This window comes from Spermophilus citellus (assembly GCF_964194105.1).
Source record: "Spermophilus citellus genome assembly, chromosome: 11".
In the NCBI taxonomy this organism is placed as follows: domain Eukaryota; kingdom Metazoa; phylum Chordata; class Mammalia; order Rodentia; family Sciuridae; genus Spermophilus; species Spermophilus citellus.
The window spans coordinates 9816002-9834573 of record NC_138192.1 but is presented as its reverse complement, the minus strand read 5'-3'; positions in this window follow the sequence as shown (position 1 = coordinate 9834573).

Below are 18572 nucleotides of genomic sequence, written 5' to 3'. Positions count from 1 at the left end.
GTTTCACTCTGTTTTCTCCTATATTGATAGATGTATTTGGAACTCTAAATCCAACCCGGTTTGTGCTAGCTTCTTGAAACTTGACACAATAAAGTAGTTTCACGTTCTATCTCTATGTTTTGTTTCCTCTTGATGTAGCCTTAAGCAGTGACTGGCGAGAAACACTTTCATGGAAAGGGGTTGCCAAGCTTCCTAAAATTACGAATCTCCAGAAATCTCAGCAAATATTTTTTCACCCAAACTGGATGATACTTTCATGTAATGATCAGTACACTAAGGCGACTTGGTTCCCCAAATTTCGTTCTTCTATGTTGAAGCGTTCGTTTGCAGTAACAGTTTGAATTTTTAGGTTTCACTCTGTTTTCTCCTATATTGATAGATGTATTTGGAACTCTAAATCCAACAGGGTTTGTGCTAGCTTCTTGAAACTTGACACAATAAAGTAGTTTCACGTTCTATCTCTACGTTTTGTTTCCTCTTGATGTAGCCCTAAGCAGTTACTGGCGGGAAACACTTTCATGGAAAGGGGTTGCCAAGCTTCCTAAAATTACGAATCTCCAGAAATCTCAGCAAATATTTTTTCACCCAAACTGGATGATACTTTCAGGTAATGATCAGTACCCTAAGGCGACTTGGTTCCCCAAATTTTGTTCTTCTATGTTGAAGCGTTCGTTTCCAGTAACACTTTGAATTTTTAGGTTTCACTCTGTTTTCTCCTATATTGATAGATGTATTTGGAACTCTAAATCCAACACGGTTTGTGCTAGCTTCTTGAAACTTGACACAATAAAGTAGTTTCACGTTCTATCTCTATGTTTTGTTTCCTCTTGATGTAGCCCTAAGCAGTGACTGGCGAGAAACACTTTCATGGAAAGGGGTTGCCAGGCTTCCCAAAATTACGAATCTCCAGAAATCTCAGCAAATATTTTTTCACCCAAACTGGATGATACATTCAGGTAATGATCAGTACACTAAGGCGACTTGGTTCCCCAAATTTCGTTCTTCTATGTTGAAGCGTTCGTTTGCAGTAACACTTTGAATTTTTAGGTTTCACTCTGTTTTCTCCTATATTGATAGATGTATTTGGAACTCTAAATCCAACACGGTTTGTGCTAGCTTCTTGAAACTTGACACAATAAAGTAGTTTCAAGTTCTATCTCTATGTTTTGTTTCCTCTTGATGTAGCCCTAAGCAGTGACTGGCGAGAAACACTTTCATGGAAAGGGGTTGCCAGGCTTCCTAAAATTACGAATCTCCAGAAATCTCAGCAAATATTTTTTCACCCAAACTAGATGATACTTTCAGGTAATGATCAGTACACTAAGGCGACTTGGTTCCCCAAATTTCGTTCTTCTATGTTGAAGCGTTCGTTTCCAGTAACACTTTGAATTTTTAGGTTTCACTCTGTTTTCTCCTATATTGATAGATGTATTTGGAACTCTAAATCCAACAGTGTTTGTGCTAGCTTCTTGAAACTTGACACAATAAAGTAGTTTCACGTTCTATCTCTACGTTTTGTTTCCTCTTGATGTAGCCCTAAGCAGTAACTGGCGAGAAACACTTTCATGGAAAGGGGTTGCCAAGCTTCCTAAAATTACGAATCTCCAGAAATCTCAGCAAATATTTTTTCACCCAAACTGAATGATACTTTCAGGTAATGATCAGTACACTAAGGCGACTTGGTTCCCCAAATTTCGTTCTTCTATGTTGAAGCGTTCGTTTGCAGTAACACTTTGAATTTTTAGGTTTCACTCTGTTTTCTCCTATATTGATAGATGTATTTGGAACTCTAAATCCAACACGGTTTGTGCTAGCTTCTTGAAACTTGACACAATAAAGTAGTTTCACGTTCTATCTCTATGTTTTGTTTCCTCTTGATGTAGCCCTAAGCAGTGACTGGCGAGAAACACTTTCATGGAAAGGGGTTGCCAGGCTTCCCAAAATTACGAATCTCCAGAAATCTCAGCAAATATTTTTTCACCCAAACTGGATGATACTTTCAGGTAATGATCAGTACACTAAGGCGACTTGGTTCCCCAAATTTCGTTCTTCTATGTTGAAGCGTTCGTTTCCAGTAACAGTTTGAATTTTTAGGTTTCACTCTGTTTTCTCCTATATTGATAGATGTATTTGGAACTCTAAATCCAACAGGGTTTGTGCTAGCTTCTTGAAACTTGACACAATAAAGTAGTTTCACGTTCTATCTCTACGTTTTGTTTCCTCTTGATGTAGCCCTAAGCAGTTACTGGCGGGAAACACTTTCATGGAAAGGGGTTGCCAAGCTTCCTAAAATTACGAATCTCCAGAAATCTCAGCAAATATTTTTTCACCCAAACTGGATGATACTTTCAGGTAATGATCAGTACACTAAGGCGACTTGGTTCCCCAAATTTCGTTCTTCTATGTTGAAGCGTTCGTTTGCAGTAACACTTTGAATTTTTAGGTTTCACTATGTTTTCTCCTATATTGATAGATGTACTTGGAACTCTAAATCCAACACGGTTTGTGCTAGCTTCTTGAAACTTGACACAATAAAGTAGTTTCACGTTCTATCTCTATGTTTTGTTTCCTCTTGATGTAGCCCTAAGCAGTGACTGGCGAGAAACACTTTCATGGAAAGGGGTTGCCAAGCTTCCTAAAATTACGAATCTCCAGAAATCTCAGCAAATATTTTTTCACCCAAACTAGATGATACTTTCAGGTAATGATCAGTACACTAAGGCGACTTGGTTCCCCAAATTTCGTTCTTCTATGTTGAAGCGTTCGTTTCCAGTAACACTTTGAATTTTTAGGTTTCACTCTGTTTTCTCCTATATTGATAGATGTATTTGGAACTCTAAATCCAACAGTGTTTGTGCTAGCTTCTTGAAACTTGACACAATAAAGTAGTTTCACGTTCTATCTCTACGTTTTGTTTCCTCTTGATGTAGCCCTAAGCAGTAACTGGCGAGAAACACTTTCATGGAAAGGGGTTGCCAAGCTTCCTAAAATTACGAATCTCCAGAAATCTCAGCAAATATTTTTTCACCCAAACTGAATGATACTTTCAGGTAATGATCAGTACACTAAGGCGACTTGGTTCCCCAAATTTCGTTCTTCTATGTTGAAGCGTTCGTTTGCAGTAACACTTTGAATTTTTAGGTTTCACTCTGTTTTCTCCTATATTGATAGATGTATTTGGAACTCTAAATCCAACACGGTTTGTGCTAGCTTCTTGAAACTTGACACAATAAAGTAGTTTCATGTTCTATCTCTATGTTTTGTTTCCTCTTGATGTAGCCCTAAGCAGTGACTGGCGAGAAACACTTTCATGGAAAGGGGTTGCCAGGCTTCCCAAAATTACGAATCTCCAGAAATCTCAGCAAATATTTTTTCACCCAAACTGGATGATACTTTCAGGTAATGATCAGTACACTAAGGCGACTTGGTTCCCCAAATTTCGTTCTTCTATGTTGAAGCGTTCGTTTCCAGTAACAGTTTGAATTTTTAGGTTTCACTCTGTTTTCTCCTATATTGATAGATGTATTTGGAACTCTAAATCCAACAGGGTTTGTGCTAGCTTCTTGAAACTTGACACAATAAAGTAGTTTCACGTTCTATCTCTACGTTTTGTTTCCTCTTGATGTAGCCCTAAGCAGTTACTGGCGGGAAACACTTTCATGGAAAGGGGTTGCCAAGCTTCCTAAAATTACGAATCTCCAGAAATCTCAGCAAATATTTTTTCACCCAAACTGGATGATACTTTCAGGTAATGATCAGTACACTAAGGCGACTTGGTTCCCCAAATTTCGTTCTTCTATGTTGAAGCGTTCGTTTCCAGTAACACTTTGAATTTTTAGGTTTCACTATGTTTTCTCCTATATTGATAGATGTACTTGGAACTCTAAATCCAACACGGTTTGTGCTAGCTTCTTGAAACTTGACACAATAAAGTAGTTTCACGTTCTATCTCTATGTTTTGTTTCCTCTTGATGTAGCCCTAAGCAGTGACTGGCGAGAAACACTTTCATGGAAAGGGGTTGCCAAGCTTCCTAAAATTACGAATCTCCAGAAATCTCAGCAAATATTTTTTCACCCAAACTAGATGATACTTTCAGGTAATGATCAGTACACTAAGGCGACTTGGTTCCCCAAATTTCGTTCTTCTATGTTGAAGCGTTCGTTTCCAGTAACACTTTGAATTTTTAGGTTTCACTCTGTTTTCTCCTATATTGATAGATGTATTTGGAACTCTAAATCCAACAGTGTTTGTGCTAGCTTCTTGAAACTTGACACAATAAAGTAGTTTCACGTTCTATCTCTACGTTTTGTTTCCTCTTGATGTAGCCCTAAGCAGTAACTGGCGAGAAACACTTTCATGGAAAGGGGTTGCCAAGCTTCCTAAAATTACGAATCTCCAGAAATCTCAGCAAATATTTTTTCACCCAAACTGAATGATACTTTCAGGTAATGATCAGTACACTAAGGCGACTTGGTTCCCCAAATTTCGTTCTTCTATGTTGAAGCGTTCGTTTGCAGTAACACTTTGAATTTTTAGGTTTCACTCTGTTTTCTCCTATATTGATAGATGTATTTGGAACACTAAATCCAACACGGTTTGTGCTAGCTTCTTGAAACTTGACACAATAAAGTAGTTTCATGTTCTATCTCTATGTTTTGTTTCCTCTTGATGTAGCCCTAAGCAGTGACTGGCGAGAAACACTTTCATGGAAAGGGGTTGCCAGGCTTCCCAAAATTACGAATCTCCAGAAATCTCAGCAAATATTTTTTCACCCAAACTGGATGATACTTTCAGGTAATGATCAGTACACTAAGGCGACTTGGTTCCCCAAATTTCGTTCTTCTATGTTGAAGCGTTCGTTTCCAGTAACAGTTTGAATTTTTAGGTTTCACTCTGTTTTCTCCTATATTGATAGATGTATTTGGAACTCTAAATCCAACAGGGTTTGTGCTAGCTTCTTGAAACTTGACACAATAAAGTAGTTTCACGTTCTATCTCTACGTTTTGTTTCCTCTTGATGTAGCCCTAAGCAGTTACTGGCGGGAAACACTTTCATGGAAAGGGGTTGCCAAGCTTCCTAAAATTACGAATCTCCAGAAATCTCAGCAAATATTTTTTCACCCAAACTGGATGATACTTTCAGGTAATGATCAGTACACTAAGGCGACTTGGTTCCCCAAATTTCGTTCTTCTATGTTGAAGCGTTCGTTTCCAGTAACACTTTGAATTTTTAGGTTTCACTCTGTTTTCTCCTATATTGATAGATGTATTTGGAACTCTAAATCCAACACGGTTTGTGCTGGCTTCTTGAAACATGACACAATAAAGTAGTTTCACATTCTATCTCTATGTTTTGTTTCCTCTTGATGTAGTCCAATGCAGTGACTGGCGAGAAACACTTTCATGGAAAGGGGTTGCCAAGCTTCCCAAAATTACGAATCTCCAGAAATCTCAGCAAATATTTTTTCACCCAAACTGGATGATACTTTCAGGTAATGATCAGTACACTAAGGCGACTTGGTTCCCCAAATTTCGTTCTTCTATGTTGAAGCGTTCGTTTCCAGTAACAGTTTGAATTTTTAGGTTTCACTCTGTTTTCTCCTATATTGATAGATGTATTTGGAACTCTAAATCCAACACGGTTTGTGCTAGCTTCTTGAAACATGACACAATAAAGTAGTTTCACGTTCTATCTCTATGTTTTGTTTCCTCTTGATGTAGCCCAATGCAGTGACTGGCGAGAAACACTTTCATGGAAAGGGGTTGCCAGGCTTCCCAAAATTACGAATCTCCAGAAATCTCAGCAAATATTTTTTCACCCAAACTGGATGATACTTTCAGGTAATGATCAGTACACTAAGGCGACTTGGTTCCCCAAATTTCGTTCTTCTATGTTGAAGCGTTCGTTTCTAGTAACAGTTTGAATTTTTAGGTTTCACTCTGTTTTCTCCTATATTGATAGATGTGTTTGGAACTCTAAATCCAACACGGTTTGTGCTAGGTTCTTGAAACTTGACACAATAAAGTAGTTTCACGTTCTATCTCTATGTTTTGTTTCCTCTTGATGTAGCCTTAAGCAGTGACTGGCGAGAAACACTTTCATGGAAAGGGGTTGCCAAGCTTCCTAAAATTACGAATCTCCGGAAATCTCAGCAAATATTTTTTCACCCAAACTGGATGATACTTTCAGGTAATGATCAGTACACTAAGGCGACTTGGTTCCCCAGATTTCGTTCTTCTATGTTGAAGCGTTCGTTTCCAGTAACAGTTTGAATTTTTAGGTTTCACTCTGTTTTCTCCTATATTGATAGATGTATTTGGAACTCTAAATCCAACAGGGTTTGTGCTAGCTTCTTGAAACTTGACACAATAAAGTAGTTTCAGGTTCTATCTCTACGTTTTGTTTCCTCTTGATGTAGCCCTAAGCAGTAACTGGCGAGAAACACTTTCATGGAAAGGGGTTGCCAAGCTTCCTAAAATTACGAATCTCCAGAAATCTCAGCAAATATTTTTTCACCCAAACTGAATGATACTTTCAGGTAATGATCAGTACACTAAGGCGACTTGGTTCCCCAAATTTCGTTCTTCTATGTTGAAGCGTTCGTTTGCAGTAACACTTTGAATTTTTAGGTTTCACTCTGTTTTCTCCTATATTGATAGATGTATTTGGAACTCTAAATACAACACGGTTTGTGCTAGCTTCTTGAAACTTGACACAATAAAGTAGTTTCACGTTCTATCTCTATGTTTTGTTTCCTCTTGATGTAGCCCTAAGCAGTGACTGGCGAGAAACACTTTCATGGAAAGGGGTTGCCAGGCTTCCCAAAATTACGAATCTCCAGAAATCTCAGCAAATATTTTTTCACCCAAACTGGATGATACTTTCAGGTAATGATCAGTACACTAAGGCGACTTGGTTCCCCAAATTTCGTTCTTCTATGTTGAAGCGTTCGTTTGCAGTAACAGTTTGAATTTTTAGGATTCACTCTGTTTTCTCCTATATTGATAGATGTATTTGGAACTCTAAATCCAACACGGTTTGTGCTAGCTTCTTGAAACTTGACACAATAAAGTAGTTTCACGTTCTATCTCTACGTTTTGTTTCCTCTTGATGTAGCCTTAAGCAGTGACTGGCGAGAAACACTTTCATGGAAAGGGGTTGCCAAGCTTCCTAAAATTACGAATCTCCAGAAATCTCAGCAAATATTTTTTCACCCAAACTGGATGATACTTTCATGTAATGATCAGTACACTAAGGCGACTTGGTTCCCCAAATTTCGTTCTTCTATGTTGAAGCGTTCGTTTCCAGTAACACTTTGAATTTTTAGGTTTCACTCTGTTTTCTCCTATATTGATAGATGTATTTGGAACTATAAATCCAACACGGTTTGTGCTAGCTTCTTGAAACTTGACACAATAAAGTAGTTTCACGTTCTATCTCTACGTTTTGTTTCCTCTTGATGTAGCCCTAAGCAGTTACTGGCGGGAAACACTTTCATGGAAAGGGGTTGCCAAGCTTCCTAAAATTACGAATCTCCAGAAATCTCAGCAAATATTTTTTCACCAAAACTGGATGATACTTTCAGGTAATGATCAGTACCCTAAGGCGACTTGGTTCCCCAAATTTTGTTCTTCTATGTTGAAGCGTTCGTTTGCAGTAACACTTTGAATTTTTAGGTTTCACTCTGTTTTCTCCTATATTGATAGATGTATTTGGAACTCTAAATCCAACACGGTTTGTGCTGGCTTCTTGAAACTTGACACAATAAAGTAGTTTCACGTTCTATCTCTATGTTTTGTTTCCTCTTGATGTAGCCCTAAGCAGTGACTGGCGAGAAACACTTTCATGGAAAGGGGTTGCCAGGCTTCCCAAAATTACGAATCTCCAGAAATCTCAGCAAATATTATTTCACCCAAACTGGATGATACTTTCAGGTAATGATCAGTACACTAAGGCGACTTGGTTCCCCAAATTTCGTACTTCTATGTTGAAGCGTTCGTTTCCAGTAACACTTTGAATTTTTAGGTTTCACTCTGTTTTCTCCTATATTGATAGATGTATTTGGAACTCTAAATCCAACACGGTTTGTGCTAGCTTCTTGAAACTTGACACAATAAAGTAGTTTCACGTTCTATCTCTACGTTTTGTTTCCTCTTGATGTAGCCCTAAGCAGTTACTGGCGGGAAACACTTTCATGGAAAGGGGTTGCCAAGCTTCCTAAAATTACGAATCTCCAGAAATCTCAGCAAATATTTTTTCACCCAAACTGGATGATACTTTCAGGTAATGATCAGTACACTAAGGCGACTTGGTTCCCCAAATTTTGTTCTTCTATGTTGAAGCGTTCGTTTCCAGTAACACTTTGAATTTTTAGGTTTCACTCTGTTTTCTCCTATATTGATAGATGTATTTGGAACTCTAAATCCAACACGGTTTGTGCTGGCTTCTTGAAACATGACACAATAAAGTAGTTTCACATTCTATCTCTATGTTTTGTTTCCTCTTGATGTAGTCCAATGCAGTGACTGGCGAGAAACACTTTCATGGAAAGGGGTTGCCAAGCTTCCCAAAATTACGAATCTCCAGAAATCTCAGCAAATATTTTTTCACCCAAACTGGATGATACTTTCAGGTAATGATCAGTACACTAAGGCGACTTGGTTCCCCAAATTTCGTTCTTCTATGCTGAAGCGTTCGTTTCCAGTAACAGTTTGAATTTTTAGGTTTCACTCTGTTTTCTCCTATATTGATAGATGTATTTGGAACTCTAAATCCAACACGGTTTGTGCTAGCTTCTTGAAACATGACACAATAAAGTAGTTTCACGTTCTATCTCTATGTTTTGTTTCCTCTTGATGTAGCCCAATGCAGTGACTGGCGAGAAACACTTTCATGGAAAGGGGTTGCCAGGCTTCCCAAAATTACGAATCTCCAGAAATCTCAGCAAATATTTTTTCACCCAAACTGGATGATACTTTCAAGTAATGATCAGTACACTAAGGCGACTTGGTTCCCCAAATTTCGTTCTTCTATGTTGAAGCGTTCGTTTCCAGTAACAGTTTGAATTTTTAGGTTTCACTCTGTTATCTCCTATATTGATAGATGTGTTTGGAACTCTAAATCCAACACGGTTTGTGCTAGGTTCTTGAAACTTGACACAATAAAGTAGTTTCACGTTCTATCTCTATGTTTTGTTTCCTCTTGATGTAGCCTTAAGCAGTGACTGGCGAGAAACACTTTCATGGAAAGGGGTTGCCAAGCTTCCTAAAATTACGAATCTCCAGAAATCTCAGCAAATATTTTTTCACCCAAACTGGATGATACTTTCAGGTAATGATCAGTACACTAAGGCGACTTGGTTTCCCAAATTTCGTTCTTCTATGTTGAAGCGTTCGTTTCCAGTAACACTTTGAATTTTTAGGTTTCACTCTGTTTTCTCCTATATTGATAGATGTATTTGGAACTCTAAATCCAACAGGGTTTGTGCTATCTTCTTGAAACTTGACACAATAAAGTAGATTCACGTTCTATCTCTACGTTTTGTTTCCTCTTGATGTAGCCCTAAGCAGTAACTGGCGAGAAACACTTTCATGGAAAGGGGTTGCCAAGCTTCCTAAAATTACGAATCTCCAGAAATCTCAGCAAATATTTTTTCACCCAAACTGAATGATACTTTCAGGTAATGATCAGTACACTAAGGCGACTTGGTTCCCCAAATTTCGTTCTTCTATGTTGAAGCGTTCGTTTGCAGTAACAGTTTGAATTTTTAGGATTCACTCTGTTTTCTCCTATATTGATAGATGTATTTGGAACTCTAAATCCAACACGGTTTGTGCTAGCTTCTTGAAACTTGACACAATAAAGTAGTTTCACGTTCTATCTCTACGTTTTGTTTCCTCTTGATGTAGCCTTAAGCAGTGACTGGCGAGAAACACTTTCATGGAAAGGGGTTGCCAAGCTTCCTAAAATTACGAATCTCCAGAAATCTCAGCAAATATTTTTTCACCCAAACTGGATGATACTTTCAGGTAATGATCAGTACACTAAGGCGACTTGGTTCCCCAAATTTCGTTCTTCTATGTTGAAGCGTTTGTTTCCAGTAACAGTTTGAATTTTTAGGTTTCACTCTGTTTTCTCCTATATTGATAGATGTATTTGGAACTCTAAATCCAACAGGGTTTGTGCTAGCTTCTTGAAACTTGACACAATAAAGTAGTTTCACGTTCTATCTCTACGTTTTGTTTCCTCTTGATGTAGCCCTAAGCAGTTACTGGCGGGAAACACTTTCATGGAAAGGGGTTGCCAAGCTTCCTAAAATTACGAATCTCCAGAAATCTCAGCAAATATTTTTTCACCCAAACTGGATGATACTTTCAGGTAATGATCAGTACACTAAGGCGACTTGGTTCCCCAAATTTCGTTCTTCTATGTTGAAGCGTTCGTTTGCAGTAACACTTTGAATTTTTAGGTTTCACTCTGTTTTCTCCTATATTGATAGATGTGTTTGGAACTCTAAATCCAACACGGTTTGTGCTAGCTTCTTGAAACTTGAAGCAATAAAGTACTTTCTCGTTCTATCTCTATGTTTTGTTTCCTCTTGATGTAGCCCTAAGCAGTGACTGGCGAAAAACACTTTCATGGAAAGGGGTTGTCAAGCTTCCAAAAATTAGGAATCTCCAGAATTCTCAGCAAATATTTTTTCACCCAAACTGGATGATACTTTCAGGTAATGCTCAGTACACTAAGCCCTCTTGCTTCTCCAAATTTCGTACTTCTATGTTGAAGCGTTCGTTTCCACTAACAGTTTGAATTTTTAGGTTACACTCTGTTTTCTCCTATATTGATAGATGTATTAGGAACTCTAAATCCCACACGGTTTGTGCTAGCTTCTTGAAACTTGAAACAATAAAGTAGTTTCACATTCTATCTCTATGTTTTGTTTCCTCTATGTTTTGTTTCCTCTTGATGCTAGCTTCTTGAAACTTGAAACAATAAAGTAGTTTCAAGTACTGTCTCTATGTTTTGTTTCCTCTTGATGTAACCCTAAGCAGTGACTGGCGAGAAACACTTTCATGGAAAGGGGTTGCCAAGCTTCCCAAAATTACGAATCTCCAGAAATCTCAGCAAATATTTTTTCACCCAAACTGGATGATACTTTCAGGTAATGATCAGTACACTAAGGCGACTTGGTTCCCCAAATTTCGTTCTTCTATGTTGAAGCGTTCGTTTCCAGTAACAGTTTGAATTTTTAGGTTTCACTCTGTTTTCTCCTATATTGATAGATGTATTTGGAACTCTAAATCCAACACGGTTTGTGCTAGCTTCTTGAAACTTGACACAATAAAGTAGTTTCACGTTCTATCTCTATGTTTTGTTTCCTCTTGATGTAGCCTTAAGCAGTGACTGGCGAGAAACACTTTCATGGAAAGGGGTTGCCAAGCTTCCTAAAATTACGAATCTCCTGAAATCTCAGCAAATATTTTTTCACCCAAACTGGATGATACTTTCAGGTAATGATCAGTACACTAAGCCGACTTGATTCCCCAATCTTCGTTCTTCTATGTTGAAGCGTTCGTTTCCAGTAACAGTTTGAATTTTTAGGTTTCACTCTGTTTTCTCCTATATTGATACATGTATTTGGAACTCTAAATCCAACACGGTTTGTGCTAGCTTCTTGAAACTTGAAGCAATAAAGTACTTTCTCGTTCTATCTCTATGTTTTGTTTCCTCTTGATGTAGTCCTAAGCAGTGACTGGCGAAAAACACTTTCATGGAAAGGGGTTGTCAAGCTTCCAAAAATTAGGAATCTCCAGAAATCTCAGCAAATATTTTTTCACCCAAACTGGATGATACTTTCAGGTAATGCTCAGTACACTAAGCCCTCTTGCTTCTCCAAATTTCGTACTTCTATGTTGAAGCGTTCGTTTCCACTAACAGTTTGAATTTTTAGGTTACACTCTGTTTTCTCCTATATTGATAGATGTATTAGGAACTCTAAATCCCACACGGTTTGTGCTAGCTTCTTGAAACTTGAAACAATAAAGTAGTTTCACATTCTATCTCTATGTTTTGTTTCCTCTATGTTTTGTTTCCTCTTGATGCTAGCTTCTTGAAACTTGAAACAATAAAGTAGTTTCAAGTACTGTCTCTATGTTTTGTTTCCTCTTGATGTAACCCTAACCAGTGACTGGCGAGAAACACTTTCATGGAAAGGGGTTGCCAAGCTTCCCAAAATTACGAATCTCCAGAAATCTCAGCAAATATTTTTTCACCCAAACTGGATGATACTTTCAGGTAATGATCAGTACACTAAGGCGACTTGGTTCCCCAAATTTCGTTCTTCTATGTTGAAGCGTTCGTTTCCAGTAACAGTTTGAATTTTTAGGTTTCACTCTGTTTTCTCCTATATTGATAGATGTATTTGGAACTCTAAATCCAACACGGTTTGTGCTAGCTTCTTGAAACTTGACACAATAAAGTAGTTTCACGTTCTATCTCTATGTTTTGTTTCCTCTTGATGTAGCCTTAAGCAGTGACTGGCGAGAAACACTTTCATGGAAAGGGGTTGCCAAGCTTCCTAAAATTACGAATCTCCAGAAATCTCAGCAAATATTTTTTCACCCAAACTGGATGATACTTTCAGGTAATGATCAGTACACTAAGGCGACTTGGTTCCCCAAATTTCGTTCTTCTATGTTGAAGCGTTCGTTTCCAGTAACACTTTGAATTTTTAGGTTTCACTCTGTTTTCTCCTATATTGATAGATGTATTTGGAACTCTAAATCCAACACGGTTTGTGCTAGCTTCTTGAAACTTGACACAATAAAGTAGTTTCACGTTCTATCTCTACGTTTTGTTTCCTCTTGATGTAGCCCTAAGCAGTTACTGGCGGGAAACACTTTCATGGAAAGGGGTTGCCAAGCTTCCTAAAATTACGAATCTCCAGAAATCTCAGCAAATATTTTTTCACCCAAACTGGATGATACTTTCAGGTAATGATCAGTACCCTAAGGCGACTTGGTTCCCCAAATTTTGTTCTTCTATGTTGAAGCGTTCGTTTGCAGTAACACTTTGAATTTTTAGGTTTCACTCTGTTTTCTCCTATATTGATAGATGTATTTGGAACTCTAAATCCAACACGGTTTGTGCTAGCTTCTTGAAACTTGACACAATAAAGTAGTTTCACATTCTATCTCTATGTTTTGTTTCCTCTTGATGTAGCCCTAAGCAGTGACTGGCGAGAAACACTTTCATGGAAAGGGGTTGCCAGGCTTCCCAAAATTATGAATCTCCAGAAATCTCAGCAAATATTTTTTCACCCAAACTGGATGATACTTTCAGGTAATGATCAGTACACTAAGGCGACTTGGTTCCCCAAATTTCGTTCTTCTATGTTGAAGCGTTCGTTTCCAGTAACACTTTGAATTTTTAGGTTTCACTCTGTTTTCTCCTATATTGATAGATGTATTTGGAACTCTAAATCCAACACGGTTTGTGCTAGCTTCTTGAAACTTGACACAATAAAGTAGTTTCACGTTCTATCTCTACGTTTTGTTTCCTCTTGATGTAGCCCTAAGCAGTTACTGGCGGGAAACACTTTCATGGAAAGGGGTTGCCAAGCTTCCTAAAATTACGAATCTCCAGAAATCTCAGCAAATATTTTTTCACCCAAACTGGATGATACTTTCAGGTAATGATCAGTACACTAAGGCGACTTGGTTCCCCAAATTTCGTTCTTCTATGTTGAAGCGTTCGTTTCCAGTAACACTTTGAATTTTTAGGTTTCACTCTGTTTTCTCCTATATTGATAGATGTATTTGGAACTCTAAATCCAACACGGTTTGTGCTGGCTTCTTGAAACATGACACAATAAAGTAGTTTCACATTCTATCTCTATGTTTTGTTTCCTCTTGATGTAGTCCAATGCAGTGACTGGCGAGAAACACTTTCATGGAAAGGGGTTGCCAAGCTTCCCAAAATTACGAATCTCCAGAAATCTCAGCAAATATTTTTTCACCCAAACTGGATGATACTTTCAGGTAATGATCAGTACACTAAGGCGACTTGGTTCCCCAAATTTCGTTCTTCTATGTTGAAGCGTTCGTTTCCAGTAACAGTTTGAATTTTTAGGTTTCACTCTGTTTTCTCCTATATTGATAGATGTATTTGGAACTCTAAATCCAACACGGTTTGTGCTAGCTTCTTGAAACATGACACAATAAAGTAGTTTCACGTTCTATCTCTATGTTTTGTTTCCTCTTGATGTAGCCCAATGCAGTGACTGGCGAGAAACACTTTCATGGAAAGGGGTTGCCAGGCTTCCCAAAATTACGAATCTCCAGAAATCTCAGCAAATATTTTTTCACCCAAACTGGATGATACTTTCAGGTAATGATCAGTACACTAAGGCGACTTGGTTCCCCAAATTTCGTTCTTCTATGTTGAAGCGTTCGTTTCCAGTAACAGTTTGAATTTTTAGGTTTCACTCTGTTTTCTCCTATATTGATAGATGTGTTTGGAACTCTAAATCCAACACGGTTTGTGCTAGGTTCTTGAAACTTGACACAATAAAGTAGTTTCACATTCTATCTCTATGTTTTGTTTCCTCTTGATGTAGCCTTAAGCAGTGACTGGCGAGAAACACTTTCATGGAAAGGGGTTGCCAAGCTTCCTAAAATTACGAATCTCCAGAAATCTCAGCAAATATTTTTTCACCCAAACTGGATGATACTTTCAGGTAATGATCAGTACACTAAGGCGACTTGGTTCCCCAAATTTCGTTCTTCTATGTTGAAGCGTTTGTTTCCAGTAACAGTTTGAATTTTTAGGTTTCACTCTGTTTTCTCCTATATTGATAGATGTATTTGGAACTCTAAATCCAACAGGGTTTGTGCTAGCTTCTTGAAACTTGACACAATAAAGTAGTTTCACGTTCTATCTCTACGTTTTGTTTCCTCTTGATGTAGCCCTAAGCAGTTACTGGCGGGAAACACTTTCATGGAAAGGGGTTGCCAAGCTTCCTAAAATTACGAATCTCCAGAAATCTCAGCAAATATTTTTTCACCCAACCTGGATGATACTTTCAGGTAATGATCAGTACACTAAGGCGACTTGGTTCCCCAAATTTCGTTCTTCTATGTTGAAGCGTTCGTTTGCAGTAACACTTTGAATTTTTAGGTTTCACTCTGTTTTCTCCTATATTGATAGATGTGTTTGGAACTCTAAATCCAACACGGTTTGTGCTAGGTTCTTGAAACTTGACACAATAAAGTAGTTTCACATTCTATCTCTACGTTTTGTTTCCTCTTGATGTAGCCCTAAGCAGTAACTGGCGAGAAACACTTTCATGGAAAGGGGTTGCCAAGCTTCCTAAAATTACGAATCTCCAGAAATCTCAGCAAATATTTTTTCACCCAAACTGGATGATACTTTCAGGTAATGATCAGTACACTAAGCCGAGTTGATTCCCCAATCTTCGTTCTTCTATGTTGAAGCGTTCGTTTCCAGTAACAGTTTGAATTTTTAGGTTTCACTCTGTTTTCTCCTATATTGATACATGTATTTGGAACTCTAAATCCAACACGGTTTGTGCTAGCTTCTTGAAACTTGAAGCAATAAAGTACTTTCTCGTTCTATCTCTATGTTTTGTTTCCTCTTGATGTAGCCCTAAGCAGTGACTGGCGAAAAACACTTTCATGGAAAGGGGTTGTCAAGCTTCCAAAAATTAGGAATCTCCAGAAATCTCAGCAAATATTTTTTCACCCAAACTGGATGATACTTTCAGGTAATGCTCAGTACACTAAGCCCTCTTGCTTCTCCAAATTTTGTACTTCTATGTTGAAGCGTTCGTTTCCACTAACAGTTTGAATTTTTAGGTTACACTCTGTTTTCTCCTATATTGATAGATGTATTAGGAACTCTAAATCCCACACGGTTTGTGCTAGCTTCTTGAAACTTGAAACAATAAAGTAGTTTCACATTCTATCTCTATGTTTTGTTTCCTCTATGTTTTGTTTCCTCTTGATGCTAGCTTCTTGAAACTTGAAACAATAAAGTAGTTTCAAGTACTGTCTCTATGTTTTGTTTCCTCTTGATGTAACCCTAAGCAGTGACTGGCGAGAAACACTTTCATGGAAAGGGGTTGCCAAGCTTCCCAAAATTACGAATCTCCAGAAATCTCAGCAAATATTTTTTCACCCAAACTGGATGATACTTTCAGGTATGATCAGTACACTAAGGCGACTTGGTTCCCCAAATTTCGTTCTTCTATGTTGAAGCGTTCGTTTCCAGTAACAGTTTGAATTTTTAGGTTTCACTCTGTTTTCTCCTATATTGATAGATGTATTTGGAACTCTAAATCCAACACGGTTTGTGCTAGCTTCTTGAAACATGACACAATAAAGTAGTTTCACGTTCTATCTCTATGTTTTGTTTCCTCTTGATGTAGCCCAATGCAGTGACTGGCGAGAAACACTTTCATGGAAAGGGGTTGCCAGGCTTCCCAAAATTACGAATCTCCAGAAATCTCAGCAAATATTTTTTCACCCAAACTGGATGATACTTTCAGGTAATGATCAGTACACTAAGGCGACTTGGTTCCCCAAATTTCGTTCTTCTATGTTGAAGCGTTCGTTTCCAGTAACACTTTGAATTTTTAGGTTTCACTCTGTTTTCTCCTATATTGATAGATGTATTTGGAACTCTAAATCCAACAGGGTTTGTGCTAGCTTCTTGAAACTTGACACAATAAAGTAGTTTCACGTTCTATCTCTACGTTTTGTTTCCTCTTGATGTAGCCCTAAGCAGTAACTGGCGAGAAACACTTTCATGGAAAGGGGTTGCCAAGCTTCCTAAAATTACGAATCTCCAGAAATCTCAGCAAATATTTTTTCACCCAAACTGAATGATACTTTCAGGTAATGATCAGTACACTAAGGCGACTTGGTTCCCCAAATTTCGTTCTTCTATGTTGAAGCGTTCGTTTGCAGTAACACTTTGAATTTTTAGGTTTCACTCTGTTTTCTCCTATATTGATAGATGTATTTGGAACTCTAAATCCAACACGGTTTGTGCTAGCTTCTTGAAACTTGACACAATAAAGTAGTTTCACGTTCTATCTCTATGTTTTGTTTCCTCTTGATGTAGCCCTAAGCAGTGACTGGCGAGAAACACTTTCATGGAAAGGGGTTGCCAGGCTTCCCAAAATTACGAATCTCCAGAAATCTCAGCAAATATTTTTTCACCCAAACTGGATGATACTTTCAGGTAATGATCAGTACACTAAGGCGACTTGGTTCCCCAAATTTCGTTGTTCTATGTTGAAGCGTTCGTTTCCAGTAACAGTTTGAATTTTTAGGTTTCACTCTGTTTTCTCCTATATTGATAGATGTATTAGGAACTCTAAATCCAACACGGTTTGTGATAGCTTCTTGAAACTTGACACAATAAAGCAGTTTCACGTTCTATCTCTATGTTTTGTTTCCTCTTGATGTAGCCCTAAGCAGTGACTGGCGAGAAACACTTTCATGGAAAGGGGTTGCCAAGCTTCCTAAAATTACGAATCTCCAGAAATCTCAGCAAATATTTTTTCACCCAAACTAGATGATACTTTCAGGTAATGATCAGTACACTAAGGCGACTTGGTTCCCCAAATTTCGTTCTTCTATGTTGAAGCGTTCGTTTCCACTAACAGTTTGAATTTTTAGGTTACACTCTGTTTTCTCCTATATTGATAGATGTATTAAATCCCACACGGTTTGTGCTAGCTTGTTGAAACTTGAAACAATAAAGTAGTTTCACATTCTATCTCTATGTTTTGTTTCCTCTATGTTTTGTTTCCTCTTGATGCTAGCTTCTTGAAACTTGAAACAATAAAGTAGTTTCAAGTACTGTCTCTATGTTTTGTTTCCTCTTGATGTAACCCTAAGCAGTGACTGGCGAGAAATACTTACATTGAAAGGGATTGCCAAGCTTCCAAAGATAAGAATCTCCAGAAATCTCAGCAAATATTTTTTCACCCAAACTGGATGATACTTTCAGGTAATGATCAGTACACTAAGGCGACTTGGTTTCCCAAATTTCGTTCTTCTATGTTGAAGCGTTCGTTTCCAGTAACACTTTGAATTTATAGGTTTCACTCTGTTTTCTCCTATATTGATAGATGTATTTGGAACTCTAAATCCAACACGGTTTGTGCTAGGTTCTTGAAACTTGACACAATAAAGTAGTTTCACGTTCTATCTCTATAGTTTCTTTCCTCTTGATGTAGCCATAAGCAGTAACTGGCGAGAAACACTTTCATGGAAAGGGGTTGCCAAGCTTCCCAAAATTACGAATCTCCAGAAATCTCAGCAAATATTTTTTCACCCAAACTGGATGATACTTTCAGGTAATGATCAGTACACTAAGGCGACTTGGTTTCCCAAATTTCGTTCTTCTATGTTGAAGCGTTCGTTTCCAGTAACACTTTGAATTTATAGGTTTCACTCTGTTTTCTCCTATATTGATAGATGTATTTGGAACTCTAAATCCAACACGGTTTGTGCTAGGTTCTTGAAACTTGACACAATA